This window comes from Podarcis muralis, chromosome 9, assembly GCF_964188315.1.
Source record: "Podarcis muralis chromosome 9, rPodMur119.hap1.1, whole genome shotgun sequence".
NCBI lineage: Eukaryota > Metazoa > Chordata > Lepidosauria > Squamata > Lacertidae > Podarcis > Podarcis muralis.
Window position 1 is genome coordinate 55,819,770 of NC_135663.1, and position 17,478 is coordinate 55,837,247.

Consider the following 17,478-nt stretch of genomic DNA (forward strand, 5'->3'; position numbering starts at 1 on the left):
CAGAGATTTGGGAGGAGGATATGGATGCCTTCCAGCGCAAAAGGTTAAGAAGTGGGGGGGGGGGGGAGAGGTGCATTTATTTATGTAGGCAGAAAAGTGGTGCTTCTGCAAGTGGTGCATATAACAACATTATCAATGAAACACAGGTAAAATTAGCAACAGTGGTAAAAAGCAGGTATACTAAACATTATCAATAAAATGCAGAAATCACCAATAGTATACAGTGGTACCTCAGGTTACATACGCTTCAGGTTACATACACTTCAGGATACAGACTCCGCTAACCCAGAAATAGTGCTTCAGGTTAAGAACTTTGCTTCAGGATGAGAACAGAAATCGTGCTCCAGCGGTGCGGTGGCAGCAGGAGGCCCCATTAGCTAAAGTGGTGCTTCAGGTTAAGAACACTTTCAGGTTAAGAACGGATCTCCAGAATGAATTAAGTACTTAACCCAAGGTACCACTGTGTGTGTGTGTGTGTGTGTGTGTGTGTGTGTGTCTGTCTGTCTGTCTGTCTAAGTAGCTTTGGTTGGGGGCAGGGCGGGGAGGCAGTAGCTCAGTTGGTTAGAGTGTGGTGCTGATAACACAAAGGTTGCATGTTTGAGCCCTGTTTGTGACAGCTGCACATTCCTGCTTTGCAGGGGGTTAGACTAGATAATTATCAGGGTCCCTTCCAGCTCTAAAATTCTATGATTCTAAGTTTTCAGCAAGTGTTTAATCAATACAGAGAAGGTACCTGCCTAATGTCTAAGATGGGGGTTTCAAAACCATAAGTGTGGCCATGCTAAAACATTGTCTCCAACCAACATGATATAGCACCTGTAAACGTTTTAAGTTCTGCATACCAAAATGCTTGAATATATGGAAAGGGATCCCTAAAGTAAACTGATTCCATGCTGTTAAGGGCATTATGTACCCATAATAAAACCTTGAACTTAGTCCAGAAACAAACTTGGCAGCTAGTACAGATCTTTAAGCGCAGGTATAGGATGCTCATCGGATTTCACTCCTGTCAGCAGTTGTGCTGAAGCATTCTGCACTAATTCAGCCTCAAGGGAAGTCCCACATAGAGTGCATTGCAGTAACTCATAAAGACATTTTTTAAAACAACAAAAAACACTGTTTTATATTAGTTGTGCTTATTGTATAACTTTGGTTTCGGAAAAGCGGATGCAAAAGTTAAAATAAATAACCAACAAAGGAATACACCCATATTTGTTCAGTGGCCTGCCTTGCAGATTCAGAATTTGCTACTTTATTAAAAAAATTGCAGGGAGCTAAACTACGTAATAGCAACAGAAAACAAATATGGACCAAGGCACCACTGAGAATCTTGAGGCTGTAATTCTATCAAGCAATTCAGCTACTATTATAAACCCACAGAGAAAGCACTTAGGCATGTTTCTGTTACCCCATCAGGTCTCCAAAAAGAAATTATTCAAAATCTGCATCCCTACCCCTCCATTTTATGAGACATGCAGCTTCAATTTCCCATTTTCCTCTCTAGTGTTGTTTTCTAACATTATACATATAGAGGTATTTAAAAACATGCTGCTTGACTTATCAGCAACACTAGTGATTCTGCATTTAACATTTTTGGCCATACTTTCGAGATGGGAACTTCTTTCCCAGATATCAAACTGCACAACAATTTTGATGAACCTCCCCATTCCGTAAGCCTTGAAAATTCCCAGTATTGTATAAAATCCTTAAGTGCCTGGATAACTCTTTTGTTTAGTCCTTCACTACTGAATTTCAAAACAGTGCTAGGAAGAGACCCTTTAGATTTCTAAAAATATTTTGTATTTGTATTTTGTATGTTCTAGAGTGATATGACACTATAAACCTAATGCATCCTTTCTTTTTAAGGGACATCACTGGTTTCCTTTTCTAATGCAGTGGGTGCAATCTAAAGCCTGGGGGTTGCACCTAGTCCATTTCAGCCTCACCTCACTTTGCATCCCATCTACATTTATTACTTGGAAGACTGCAAACCATGGTACAAATTTGGGCAGTTTGCATTCAGCTCATAGGCTGTATGTGACCAGCACCTGCTCAGTAGGGTCATTTTATTTCTTTTTCAAGTATTACGGAAAGCATAATTTATTGCCTTTCCATTATGGCTCCATCATCTGCTTTCTGAACTTTCTTGTCTGCCTGAAACCCATTATTCAATAGCACCAGTAGGCTGGAGACAGTGTGGTAATATCAAAATGTAATCCTGGCATTGCTAAAAGGTCCGAATCTGGGAGAAGGAAGGAGGATATCTGTGCTCACCTCAGAGCAATAATCAGGCATATTGGTAAGCTCAGAATGAAGCCTTATCAAGCAAGAGATGTTTAGGGGTTGTTAGAGCCTGCTGAGCAGAGGCTCACTAAAAGATTAGACATGGACAGATCCTGAAGCTGAGGCTCCAATACTTTGGCCACCTCGTGAGAAGAGAAGACTCCCTGGAAAAGACCCTGATGTTGGGAAAGATGGAGGGCACAAGGAGAAGGGGACGACAGAGGACGAGATGGTTGGACAGTGTTCTCGAAGCTACTAGCAGGAGTTTGACCAAACTGCGGGAGGTAGTGGAAGACAAGAGTGCCTGGTGTGCTCTGGTCCATGGGGTCACAAAGAGTCGGACACGACTAAACGACTAAACAACATCTCATGGATTTTACATTGAGGGTTGAGCAAATCACTTATTTAAAAGATATTTCTTTAGCTTTTTTAAAAAAATAAGTATTGTTATTGAAAGTTTTCAACATAAAATACAAAAAAAAATCAAACTAATCTAAATAACAAAAATGATAAGAAACCAAGAAATGAAAAAAAGGAGACAAAATAAAAGAGAGAAAGAGACAAAAAGAGAGAAAGGAGGGGGAAAAGTAACTATAAGGGCCCTTTATCACATTTATATCATATCATTTATCCATAAAGGTAGATCCTTGCATCTCCCATCTGGGAGCCTACTTCTTCTCCCAGTCTCCTACCCTGAAAGAACCTTTCTATCCTGCCTAGTGAGAGCTGGACCATAAAGAAGGCTGATTGCCGAAGAATTGATGCTTTTGAAATATGGTGCTGGAGGAGACTCTTGAGTCCCATGGACTGCAAGAAGATCAAACCTCTCCATTTTTAAGGAAATCAGCCCTGAGTGCTCACTGGAAGGACAGATCCTGAAGCTGAGGCTCCAATATTTTGGCCACCTCGTGAGAAGAGAAGACTCCCTGGGAAAGACCCTGGTGTTGGGAAAGATGGAGGGCACAAGGAGAAGGGGACGATGGAGGACGAGATGGTTGGACAGTGTTCTCAAAGCTACCAGCATGAGTTTGACCAAACTGTGGGACGCTGTGGAAGACAGGAGTGCTTGGCGTGCTCTGGTCCATGCGGTCATGAAGAGTCGGACACAACTAAGCAACAACAACCCTGCTTTTCCTGCAGGGATCATCTTCCTCCAACTATCCCCTTCCTATGTGTGCCCTCCTCAATCCAAAATAAAGGACTTCTAATAGAGAAAATAAAGTAATATAACATAAGAGGTACTTCCACCTTTCTATCAATTACATGTATACCAATAATTCAAAGCATTTAACATACACACTCGAGTAATTCTTGCTGTAGTTAATATCCAGCCTTCCTTTCCCATTCTGCAAGATAGCATTTCCCCCAAACTTCTTTCCCCAGGCCCAATATTTAATTAATCAGAAGTTCCAATATGAAACTTCAGATTATTATGAGGTCCAGCACCGAGGGCCTTCTGGTGGTTCCCTTGCTGCGAGAAGTGAGGTTACAGGGAACCAGGCAGAGGGCCTTCTCCGTAGTGGCACTCGTCCTGTGGAATGCCCTCCCAGCAGATGTCAAGGCAATAAGCAACTCTTTTACTTTTAAAAGACAACTGAAGTTTAGGGGAGTTTTTAATGTTTTTAATGTTTGATGCTGTATTGTTTTTAATATTTGGTTGGAAGCCACCCAGAGTGGCTGGGGAAACCCAGCCAGATGGGCAGGGTATAAATTTATTATTATTATTATTATTAACAACATGTTCCTTTTAATGGGTTTTTAAAGTTTCTTCAAGTTTTTTCTAAAACAACAACAGCAGCTACTACTGTACAACATGTGCTTTGCAATATATTTGTGTTTGACAGGGATGGTTACAAATAATGTCCCTGTAAAGCCTTTTTCCCATCCTCATCCAAACAGATTGTTCCGTAGTATGTGATGTGTGATGAGAAGCATTACAATTTCATTAGGTCTTTTGACTAGTTATGTTGTTCATCAGCTCTTCATGCAGCCACTGCTACCATAACAAAAGCAAATAAGTATGTGGTTAACAACATCTCTATGATGCTTACTTTCCCTAACAAATGTTCATGATAATCTGGAGTATGAAGCAAATATACCATATGCTTTGTTTTATTGTGAAAAATTTATCCTCTAAATAGGAAGAAGAGTTTGATTGGTAAATTTGCAGCATAGCCAACAACAACAACAACATACTTCAATTTAATGTACTACATTAGTTTCTTGGGTGAACGACAGTGGCACCTAAACCTCAACAGATTGCCTGTTGAGAGAAATGAATCAACACATTTGGCTGAAATGATTTCCCCATTAACGAACTTTAACTGAGTTAGGAACAATCCCTCATCATGCTTCCGATTGCCAGTTGTGGTTACAAGGATATGTTGATTAAAATATTCGCCCAGCATATTTATTCCAAGATGCCCAATTTTCTGCACATTCAAACATTAAATATCGACGCCTCTGCTTGTAATCTTAAATAATGCATGAGGTCTGCCACAGCCTAGTTCATATCTGCATATTTAAAAGCATTTTCTGGGGATCACATTGGCATGCCTTGCATGCTTTCTATGGATTTTCGGGCTAATGGATTTTCTCGTGTGTCGGTGAAACTGATTTAATAACTTTTGTTTATTGAAGATCATGGGTAGCATGAATTACTAGAGGCGCGCCACAGTTATTCAAAACCCAGTGAACGATCACTGTGAATTTAACCTTTGTGCCTTTCTAAGCAGACTGTGATTAGCATCAGTAGGCTTGGAGAGTATGATTATTTACATACCAGCTGCAATGTGTTCAAATCATTATAGGTAAAATTAAAAGATAGGCCTTGCCTGGAGGAAATTGTGATGTGTTGCAGCCCTTTTCATGGGTTTATTTATCCATCAAATGGGGGAGGAAGTGAGAATGAGCACACTCAACCTGCCCTATCCAATGCCATCCCTGACATCTTCAACTAGTTGGGGGATGTTCAGCTGCAATGAGGAGCCTGTTCTACTCAAGCAGGCTCTCCTTATGGTTTAGCATCTGGGGAAATCAGTTTTCTAAAATGTACAGGGAACCTTTCTGAGTGGGAAAAGTCCACACTGCGGATGACCACCCTCCAGTTTGTGGACAACAGTGGGGATGAACAAGGAGCAAGCATGCTCATTCCTGCTTCCTGCTCCATGGGATGCTAATTGCTTGGAGACATAAATACAGTGGTACCTCGGGTTACATACGCTTCAGGTTACACACTCTGCTAACCCAGAAATAGTGCTTCAGGTTAAGAACTTTGCTTCAGGATAAGAACAGAAATCAGGCTCCAGCAGTGTGGCAGCAGCAGGAGGCCCCATTAGCTAAAGTGGTGCTTCAGGTTAAGAACAGTGTCAGGTTAAGAATGGACCTCTGGAACGAATTAAGTACTTAACCTGAGGTACCACTGTACTTGAAAAGGACATGCTTGCATTCAAGTATATGGCAAATGTACCACCAGACATGTACAGTGAAGGAGGTATCCATTTTAAATAGATTTATTACATGGGTTGAGTTGCTCAAACTTATATTGAATGCCTTCTTCTTATTCATTTAATTTCTATACTGCCCTATACCCGAAGGTCTCAGGGTGGTTCACATAAAATATCAAATACATAAAATTAAAACAAAACTAACAAGCCAATAAAAAAAACCAACCCCAAAAGAGCCAGCTTTTTTAAAAAGGGTATAAGATGTATTTTAAATCAGGCAATAGTGTGGTTGAAAAGGAACGTTTTTGCCTGGCGCCTCTTATGTCCAAACTGCTTGTTGTTGTTGTTGTTGCTGTTTTAAAAAAGAAGTTTGACTAATTATATCCAAAATTATATGCAAAATATAGGTCTATTACATGTATCTATTATATATTTTTGGAAAGTTGTTTCACTATGAAGTTTAATATATTGTAACCAGCACAATGGCTCCTGAGATCAAGCAAGGCTGCTCCTCTTCCCAGAGGGGAGGGGTTGCAAGCAGGCTTCACATTCCCATGCTTAGCCGGGGGGGGTGTGTGACTAGGCCCCCTGTGTCACAGGGAGTCCCTGGCCCACGTCATGCCCACAGCCAGCCAATCTGGCTGGCTGGGGGGCGTGGTTTGCAGCATTTAAGCGGCCGCCGGACTGGGACTCTGTTTGCTTCCTGCTCACTTCCCACTCGCACAGATCTCACAGTTCTTTTACTCTGCTTGTGGCTCCTGAGATCAAGCAACAGGTTTTTGTCTCTGTTTCGCTACAGTTGGACACTAATTGGGGCACTAAGTTGCACTGCCAACAAAATTTCACTGAGTGACTGTGTTAAAAATCCAGCAGCTTTTCTGTTAGGAATCATAGGTACAGACATTTCAGAGGAGCAGCAAAGACTTTTTATGTATGTGACAACAGCTCCACGGATGCTACTAGCCCAGAGATGGAACAAAGAAGGAGTCCCTGGCAGAGAGGAATGGCAAACTAAGCTGTTGGACTATGCCAAAATGGCAAAGCTGACCGAAAACTCAGGAACCAAGAGGACAAAAACTTCAAGAATAATGGGGGGAAATTATAATTTATCTAGGAGACCACTGTAAGCAGATGGAAACAATGGCAGGTTTTTAATCTCACTTGTAATGTAACAAATACAATGGATAATATGGATAGATATAAAACATAGATTACGGTATAACATGCAGTTGAAAATGTTGACATTAGGACCCACAGAGGGAATGGGGGGAAGTCATGAAATTCAGAGAAATCTCTAATGTATTGAGTTTTGTTATAAATCTGTATTTCAAAAATCAAATAAAAATTATTACAAAAAAAGAGATGGGATGTAAGTAAGAAGGTCAGCACACAGAGGCTGGCTAAGGGCAGACGGAGTTTGGTGGAGCAGTGCCCCATTTGTCCTAATCAACCAGCCTCCATTGCAGGACATTTAGAGTGTATTTATGCTTCTTTATTTTCAGTAATACAAACAGCAATTTTCTTCTGCAGGTATAAATTCAAACCATTTTGACTGGATGAAATGGAACCCACAGTGCAACTGCCTGCACATTTGCTCAGAAGGAAGCACTACTGAACTTGTGCATATGGGACTGCTGCTTTAAAAAGGTCTTGTGGTGCTGCCTTCGGCTACTGCCATTGCAACTGCTACAACAATCTCTATCCCTGCTCTGATTCTCAGTTTGGGGTCCGTGAACCAACAAGATGCAGTGGCAATTGCTTCCAATGAAACTGTATTTCCGAGGTTTGTTACAAGTGACAAAGCTGTCAAATAATATTGATCCTGCAGCATCAAAAGAAGATTTCTAGTTGGCTTGTTACACAGTGGAAGCAAAATCAAAGTCAGGTATATTTGGCTTATGGCGAGTGCTGTCAAGTATTTTAACTCCATAGTCCTTTTTTAAAAAAATCATATTTCTTAAGTATTTTCTCTATTTCCAAAAATAAGTTTTCAAAGTTGCAAAGAGCATGAAGGTAACATAACTTTGTGGCTCTCTGCTGCCATTAAAAGACTTAAATCTCCCCGATGTGGCTATTTTGATTTTTAGGATTCTTTTATTGGTTTACTGGATTTGTGTTTTAAGTTGTTCTAGTTGTTTATCACCCAGAGAACTTGGGTTATGGTATGACTAATAAATGAAAATGGTCTCAGACAGAGACAGACTGGCTGGGTAAATCCAGTCAGATGTGTGGTGTATACAGTGGTACCTCAGGTTAAGTACTTAATTCGTTCCGGAGGTCCATACTTAACCTGAAACTGTTCTTAACCTGAAGCACCACTTTAGCTAATGGGGCCTCCTGCTGCCACCGCACCACTGGAACATGATTTCTGTTCTCATCCTGAAGCAAATTCTTAACCTGAAGCACTATTTCTGGGTTAGCAGAGTCTGTAACCTGAAGCGTATGTAACCTGAGGTACCACTGTAATTATTTTATTTTATTATTTTCCAGCACTCTTGCCAGATATCCTTTTAATTGGATTCCAAGGACTGAAGGACAATCTTACAAACAAAATGTATGCTCTCAACCACGAAGCAATACACCCTTCCTTCAAAATCTTGCCGGCGCTACAGAGCACATTGCGATTCCAAGGCTGCTCTTCAATAGAAAGGAATCATGCCACAGTAAGCATCACACTCCCTGTTTATCGAGGGGTGGAAATGCTTAGAGGATCTGTCTCTTTCCAAATACCAGTCATAGATGCTTTAGGAGTTGATCTCGTGCCTCAGCGTGGAGTTTGAGGTCTTCTTTGATGTTTCTTCCAATGATATAATTCTAAGAATCCCAACCTTCTGCTGAGCAATACTAGTAATGTTTGCACCTTTTCAGCATCTAAGCTAGTACAGCAATGGGACTGCCAGCCTGGTGCTAGCAGGCTCTTTGGGGTGTGTGTTTTCAATGGGTGCTGGTATCCTGAACCTGTAGGATCCTACAGCCAACTCAGAAACAGGGACGCAGTCTGGGATCCACAGGCTTCTAAGTGGGCCTCGCTGTCATCATGTGATGTCATAGGGTATGATCCGAGTCCAAGCAATGTACCACCTCTGGGCTGCCACAATCTGCCTGCCTTCCACGCTGGCACCCATGTGCAGAAGAACTGTGGAGGTGGTGGTAGTGGGTGACCCAATCACTCTGCAAAGTCTGCTAGACTGCACACGTATGGGGGGTGGGGAGTTAAGATTTCTCCCTTACTCCAGGAAGTGTAAATCGGACCAGTTTGCCAAAAAATGTGAACCATATGAAATCCCCAAGCACCCTTACAACTGGTTTTACTACTTGGAAGCAGAATGGCCAGAGTGTTCTCAACGAGACATCAAAATATATGTTCAGGGGACAAAGATTTATCGCTGTCATCAGACACAAGAAATCATGATCTCCCTGGTCTGTTGGGCTATAGCCCCTGCTAGCAAGCAACAACCTTTCAAACAGTACATTAATGGTCCCCCCCTCCCCCAAGGACAGGTTAAAATCATCTGGCAGGATTTCTCATCTAAATTGGGCATGTCCCGAGCTTGCTTGAATGACAGTTCTCTTCAGGCAGTCGGCACCACTCATAACTGGCACTAGCTAAGCAGTCGAAAAGGCTGGGTGTTTTGTCTTTTATCTCAAGTCTATTCACAGAGCCAAGTATAAAAAGCTTCAAAGAATAGAAAATTGGAGGCTGGAGTTACAGGAAATAAAAGAGTTCTTCTGAGGAGGTAGAAGCAGCAGTAAGGGACACTGAAACTTTTGAACATTGCAGTGGAAGTTATCAAGCGCCTGTTCGCATATTCAGGTGAACCCCTTGCGTTATAGGATTTAGCTGCAAGTTCCAACACATGGTTCCTTTACTAGGAACGGAGGAGGAATCTGCCTTAAATGGAATTTTGGCAGTTCTGGACAGACAGAACCTGTTTGCATTGAGCCGCCTGTTGCATTGAGGCACTGGCCTTTCTTTGTTTGCTTTACAAAAGCCCAACTAATTAGATGCGAATTTCCCCTATACTATGTGTATGCCTTGTATGCATATAATGTACCATACTATATTTCTGCTGTATAATTTTATAAGTATATTAATATATACATATATTATGGCATTATATGCATTGGTGTATTTGCTTATTTCCTTACACATGACTAATATGTGTATGATCTGTTGGGAATTCCATTCCACCCTTTGCTGCAGATATGTGGATTGTTGCATGTCACATGTCTGTTTACATTCCAGCACACGCATAAATATATAAATATAAAGGTATATCTATATATTATGTGAACTTTCATATCTTAAGGCAGTATACAATATAAGAATCAGGGATGGAGAACCATTGGCTTTGAGTTGTTCTTGAACTGCAAAGCCCATCATCCCTGACCAACGTCCATATTGGCTAAGAGTGATGAGAGTTGGGAGTCCAAGAACATTTTGAAGCCCACAAGCTCCCCCATCTCTGGTATAAATAATTTGTATAATATGTGTGAATTGCTCATACATTTAGCAGAACCAGGCTGGAGTCAGGGAAGAATTTAATTGAGATTAAGGAGCAAGATGGAGTTAGGGGAAAAAAATCTGTGCAGATAAGCCCTGCATCAGGTTTTTCAGTAACCCCGACACTATCCTTCATCCAACCCCCCAAACCCCCAGCTTCCCTTTTACTTACAGAGCGGCTGAGAGAACCAAAAAACTTGCAAAGAGAAAGGTGTGTGTACGAGTGGAGTAGAAACATGTGGAGTATGGATCTTGCTCTTATATTTCTTCACAGCATACTCAGTGAAGTTGAGGGCTTCAGCGAAGGGAACTTGAGGTTATTATAATTTAGGAAGAAAGAGGCATTCTTTGTTTACTATCTGGGAATTGATGTTTCCACATGCCTTGCTCTACTCTCCAGGCTTTAGGAGCCTTCATTGCCTGTGGGGACACTTATACCATCATTTTGGGGGGGGGGGGGGATGACGACGACTTAAGGTTAAGTGACCTATTGTTAAACTTTATGCTCTCTTAAATTCCTGATATAATTTAAATGAGCCCTTGTCGAACTTGTTAGCACTGTATTGCAATAGCATTATATTTATGATTATGGTTTGTTGTACTATTGTATTTCAACCATTCATTTTCTGCACAGCACTTTGATCCCAAAGGTATCTGTGGGAAAATGTGGTGGATAGATAAAACCAGCTATGACTACTAATGTTGTAGAGTCCCCATGACGCGGTGTGAGGCTGCTAATTTTTGCAATGGATAAGTTAATACAAGAGTGTCAGCATGACACATTTCCCTTCTGTTCTTTGTCTGACAAGACATACGGTCTTATATTGAGGCAGGACATCGATCCACTCCTAGCCTAATATTGTGTACTCTAACTGACAGGGGCTCTCCAGGGTCTGAAGCAGCAGTCTTCCCCAGCCCTGTAACTGAACCTGAGTCGTTCTGTATTCAAAACATGTGCTTTGCTATGGCAGTTGCTCAGCTACACACCGATTACTGCAATAGACAGACTGAGCTGACTGTTGGTTGTGGTGTTTCCTGTTAGTTTCTCTGTCACCATCTCCCATTAGTGTCTTATGAAGCTACAGACACTTTGCCTTTGACCAGAAACTTTCCACAGTTTCTCTTTAAAAAATAAAACAAAACGTCTACTCTAAAAGGGATGTCTGGGCACCTAGAAGGCTTGCAGACTGGATTGTGGACTTTAGTTTATCGTATTTTACTGTCCCCCAAAAGTTCATTCAAGGGGTAGACATGGCTAATGGTTTTCAAACAATGTTTCGTGAAAGATCTTGTCAAAAAAAAATATGGCTTAGTTATGGTGAGTAGTAAGATTGCTGAACTTTGGAAGGGGAAGGGGGTCACAGTGGCCAACCCAAAGGTTTGCCTTCATGAGATGAGCTCGCAGCTCCACAAAAAATGCAAGCTAGGGCCATAACTGGCTCACCATCAGTCAATCTTGCTTGTTTGTCCCCCTGCCCCCAGCAAAGTTAACCTTCTGAAGAAAACAGAAGAACTATCCATGGAGAAGGAAAGCTAGTGGAATCACAGGGGCTTGTAGGTGTCATCCATCTGAACATCCCTGAGCACGCTCAAGATTTTTTAGCATCACTGGGATGAGTAGAAGTGGAGGGTTCCAATTCCTCCTGGAACAATTCATTGAATCGGGAGTACTGGAAACTACAATTGCCCTGCATCCTAGCAGGTTTGGGATTCAGACCTTAAGAATGGGGCCTATTCGACCTCCACAATTACCCTACAGTTCTCCTCTCTGCTGGCTCCTCACACTCTGCTCAAGGCTAGTTTTTGATGGGAGAGATCTAGCAAGGAGCTCCCTCAGGTACACCAACAGTCTGCGCATTCTCAGAGGCCTCTTGGTGAAAGGTTTTTTCTAATAAAGATTGGGAAAAGCTAATCTAATTATTTGAATAGCTGGAGAGTTCACCCATACTCGAGGCAAATGCAACGAGGTCCTAATCCATTCTAATTCAGAATAATACAAATCCTTTTAAAAAAGGGGGGAGCACAGATGAAGATGAAGGCAGCCACCAAGAAAGTTTTAGTACCCAGTTATCACTTTTAACTGTTAGAAAACTAATGATAAGCTGCTTTTTAGCTTGAATCCTGCCAACCTAGCAGTTCGAAAGCACGTCAAAGTGCAAGTAGATAAATAGGTACCGCTCTGGCGGGAAGGTAAACGGTGTTTCCGTGTGCTGCTCTGGTTCACCAGAAGCGGCTTGGTCATGCTGGCCACATGACCCGAAGCTGTACGCTGGCTCCCTCGGCCAATAAAGCGAGATGAGGGCCACAACCCCAGAGTCGGCCATGACTGGATCTAATGGTCAGGGGTCCCTTTACCTTTACTTTTAAGCTTGAAACATTGCCAATCTCTTTAGCAACAGGAATGGCTACAACTGTGGATTTCAGCTGTGCATGTGGGTCCTCCAGTGATTTGCTGGGGTCAATGTATACATTACTATGTTTACTTTGATTTATATTAGGTGTGTAAGAAAAACAATTTCTGTTCTGACCTTTACTTATCACAATCAGCACTGTTTCCATTCCACTGAAGTTCAGTTTCTGCCAGATACTACATTATTCATCTCCCTGTCCTCTATTTAATATATGTTCTATAACTTACATCCATTCATTTCAATGTAAAGTAAACATCAAAGCAATGTAAATACCATTATTACCTGTCGTTTAGAAACTTAGCAGCAATTAACCTTGCAAATGAATACTGATCACTTGGTTGAAGAAATACCTGTCTTTGTCAGGATTCTTGGAGATCTCCAATTTTATATTTAAATGTTTCATATTGTAGACCAAATTAAAGTTGTAGATCATTAATTTGCCATTTTAAATTTCACTCACTCTGATTTCACCCAGTTAAGTGACTCATTTTCAAACAGAGATGCTCTAGGGGGAAACGAAGTATCAGCAGTAGCAACAGAAGATTGCCACCCCAGAACAGTAGCCTGGGAAGTTCACCCCCTCTCTCCACAACATTTAAAACAACTTACACAAGATTGTAAGTTAATGCTACATTAATGTTGTACCCTCGAAGATCTAACAGCATGAAAGAATTTCCATTTTCAGTCTGATTAGCTATAGTAGCCTTTAACTTGAATAGCATCATCTGTGTTGCTAGAGTAGAAGTGTGTGCGCGCGCACACACACAGTCAAATTTGATTAAAATCATATTTTTACAAAATAGTAGTTGAGCAGAATAGCCTGTGCCAAGATATATCTCAACATGAATGATTACCAATGGCTTTTAATTCCAGATGCTAATGTAGAAATGAAAATCTGATAGAACCCGTCATTATAAAACCATCACCGTACTTAAAGGTAGGCATTAGGTGAAGAAGAAGAAAAAACCCAGAGAATTTAGGAAGCCAGCAATTTAATAGGAAATTGGTCCAAGGAACATTGTCTGTGCTTCATAGAAGCTGTCAGTTAAATGTCAGCTTTAACTTTGTCTGTTACATAATGGAATATCAGGAGGTAAGGAAGAAAAACTCAAGCTCAGAAAGCGCTACTTCAGCTACTGATTTGATCCAAATTAGAAATGTCTACTCCTAACAGTGTTATGTCTTAAGAAGAAGAAGGAGGAGGAGGAGGAGGAGGAGGAGGAGGAGGAGGAGAAGGAGAAGAAGAAGCCTACATTCAAAAATTCAAGGAAATCTCTCTAATTGAAATGGCTACAGTCTTTAAGACAAAAGCAGAAGGTAACCAACAAACAGGGGCAGATTCTTATAACTATAGAATGTAGCAATCTATGTGTAAGCAATTTATTGGATATTTTTTCTTGCACAAAATCTTTTTTTAAAAAAAACAACGGGGCGGGGGGACTTTGCTGTTACTTTGACAGGTGTATTGTTTGGCATTTCACTCAGAAGCTTGTTCATTTGTGCAACACACAGCTCATGGGTCAAGGAAACAGTATCCCAGTGAGCATGCCCCTTATGGGGAGAGAGAGGAATATGCGTGTGTCAGGGGCAGCTGGTGTCCATTGTGACTCATAGGGCAGAAGGCAAGGAGACCAACACTAGATGGAGCTAAAGACAATGGTGGGCAGACCCAGAACCAATGATAGGTTGTTGTCGTTTAGTCGTGTCCGACTCTTCGTGACCCCATGGACCAGAGCACGCCAGGCACTCCTGTCTTCCACTGCCTCCCACAGTTTGGTCAAACTCATGCTGGTAGCTTCGAGAACACTATCCAACCATTTCGTCCTCTGTCGTCCCCTTCTCCTTGTGCCCTCCATCTTTCCCAACATCAGGGTCTTTTCCAGGGAGTCTTCTCTACTCATGAGGTGGCCAAAGTATTGGAGCCTCAGCTTCAGGATCTGTCCTTCCAGTGAGCACTCAGGGCTGATTTCCTTAAGAATGGATAGGTTTGATCTTCTTGCAGTCCATGGGACTCTCAAGAGTCTCCTCCAGCACCATAATTCAAAAGCATCAATTCTTCGACGATCAGCCTTCTTTATGGTCCAGCTCTCACTTCCATACATCACTACTGGGACCCACCTAATTCCAGTTTTGCCTCCATCCTGTCCCCTGTTTGAGCTCTATGAGGGCACCACCAAGACTAAGGGGGAAGCCGCCAACAGGCAGTGCCACCCCTGGACTGGTTGTGAGTAAGCGGGTGGGCTTAGCTGAGTGCAGACTGAAATTGGTGAGGCAGGATGCCATTTGCTCTAATGGAGCAGCCTCCTCCGGTATACGTGGATCCTCTAACTGGAATTATTAGCAAAATTGTTCATTAAGAGCACACAGCACAGTGAGACAGCTACAGAGGTTTATGCACTCCTCCAAACAGCCTTTTCCTCTGTTTGAGCCATGGAAAAAATATTCTGAGGTGAACCGCCTGTCATGAGCTGGAATCACATAATAAACATTAAACCAGATAAAATATTATCCCAAAGCTTAAGCTGGCGCAGAATATTTGTAGCCCACCTATTAATGAGCCGTATGGAGCATGTTTCATCCACCTCCTCTGCTATTCATCCAAGGAGAGATTGCTGGCTGCCGAAAGCATCCAAAAGGAACTCACCTATTGCTTTGTGATCTGGAAATCTCCAAAGGAGCAAAGCCCAGGGGGAAGGGGAGGCACCTCACAAGGAGATTATGAGGGAGATGAAAAGGGACTGAGGAGCTGTGCACTTGAACTCAGAAGCAGACTTCCAGTGATTCAAAATCCGTGTGTGTGTGTGTGTGTGTGTGTGTGTTTTGGGGTGTGTGATTTTTGATGTAAGTAGAGAGGATGAGCTAGTCTTACCATCTCAGCCCTGAGGAAAGGTGTTGATGGTTTGCCAGCATAGAAGCTCAACGAAAAGTACTCTCAACTTGCTCAGACAGACACACTGCATTATTTCACAGTATTTCTAAGCAGCTACTGAGAAAGTACAGGCAGAAGGGTGGAGGGGAAGGCAAATATTTATTCATCCTCCAATGCTAAAATGTACTCTGGAATAATGACTTGGGTGCCTCCTTTTTATGAAGAGAGGAGTTTCAGGATTCCAATTCAAGTATGTTGCACCAAAAATGTTATGAAACTGAACACAGAATTACATTTCTTGACTCACATCTCTAGGAGATGACTGTGTGCTAATTAGACCTTCGTTACAAGTGAAATATAGAGGACAGGACTGTCGCAAGACATTTTGCTGCCTAAAATAAAGGGCAGAATGGGAACTTTCCCCATCCCTTTTCCAACCAGACCAGCAACTGACTTTTACATCAACCATGGTAACAGGACTGTAGCCTAGAGTACATGTGTAAGTAAGCAGACTAACTTGCATAGCTCTGTCCTCTGCCTGCACTCCAGTCCACCTCAGCATCTGCTGCCTGAAGCAGCTGTCTCACTCTGCCTAATGGCAGAGCCAGCACTCACCGCTCATTACATAGAAGCAAACCTGGTTTTGCCAATGAATATACACTTGACAGGCAGCCACAGCCAACCCTGACTTTCTTATTCGTGCGCCTATAAAATGCTTGTCTTTTCAAACTCTGTTTCAATGGGCATTTAAAATATCCGATAGAAAAAGGAGGACTAACAAGTTACCAAAGGGAAAACAGGACTATTGCCTAATAACAAACCTGTGTCTGGGCTGAACCACTTCATAGCGCAGTAGTTCAGCCCAAAGACAGCTTCATTATTAGGAATTTTCTTTCATACAAACATATCCTCCACAGAAAAATAGGAAACAAAATTAAACTGGAACCATTCTCCCCAACATTTTGGGGAGTGCAGGTCTTGAGTCACCTGAAGCCTGAAGTGGTCCAATACAGATAAAGAACTAAGCTTTGATCTCTATCTGAGAAAAGAGGATGACCGCCTTCCCACCCTCTTCAATGGAAGTGCACACCATAGTGTTATTACCCCAAAAGTTAATTTTACTTATTTAAGGCATCTGCATGCCACCCTTTTTTTTTATCATCTATGTCAGGGAATATACTGACAGACTGGAAATGGCTGCAGTCCAGGAAATCAGTTCTTGAATACAAGGGTATTCCCAGTCCTCTCAGCTATTTTCCCCTCAGAAGCCCTCTGTCTCTCTCTGTGCCTAAAATGGCTCTTGTTGATTTCATTAAAGCCCCCCTAGCTTTGCTGAGTACTACAAGAAATGGGAGATCTGGCAAATTTGGGTTGACCAGGTTAGCAGCCCCCGGTGCAGAAATGGTAAGCTAGTGACTGGATCATTAATATTCCTTCAAAATACTACCACTTGTAATGACTTTCAATGATAGAACAAGTTGCTGAAGAACTCCTCCCGACACCAGAAGGTTTTACAATGGTTTCTGAATAGAGGTAGTTAAAAGAGAGGATCGTATCCCCCTGCCTCCATCAATTCACTGGATAGACAGGTCTGTGAACCATGCATCAATCTTGCAGAATGGCAAATCCATTGTACATCTGCAGCTGTCATACCTGTTCCACAATTAGCATGCACAAGAGGCAAGCAAAAATACATGGCTCTTTCAAGGCAGTTCCTGGGATCTCATCCTAGCAATTTGCTATATGCGTACAACTAAAATCCCCTTCCCTGAGACTCTGTAGGTGGCTGTTTCTGTCGGTGTCATTTTTCAGCCTCTCAAAAAAATACTTTTAAAAAGGAACACCATGTGCACAATAGCATTCATCTACAACTCACAACAGAATGGGCCTTGGGTGCTCTTGTGACATGGATGAATTGTTAAAATACCTCTGCATGCTCTTTTCTCAGTCTGGAGCTTCTGAGCT

At 42.0% G+C, this 17,478-nt stretch overlaps 1 protein-coding gene across 1 annotated transcript in view; it reads right to left on the minus strand.

The window, feature by feature from the left end:
- The window catches only part of SGCZ (sarcoglycan zeta), a 587,076-nt gene that overhangs the window by 247,805 nt on the left and 321,793 nt on the right, over positions 1-17,478 (minus strand). The window lies entirely within an intron of this gene.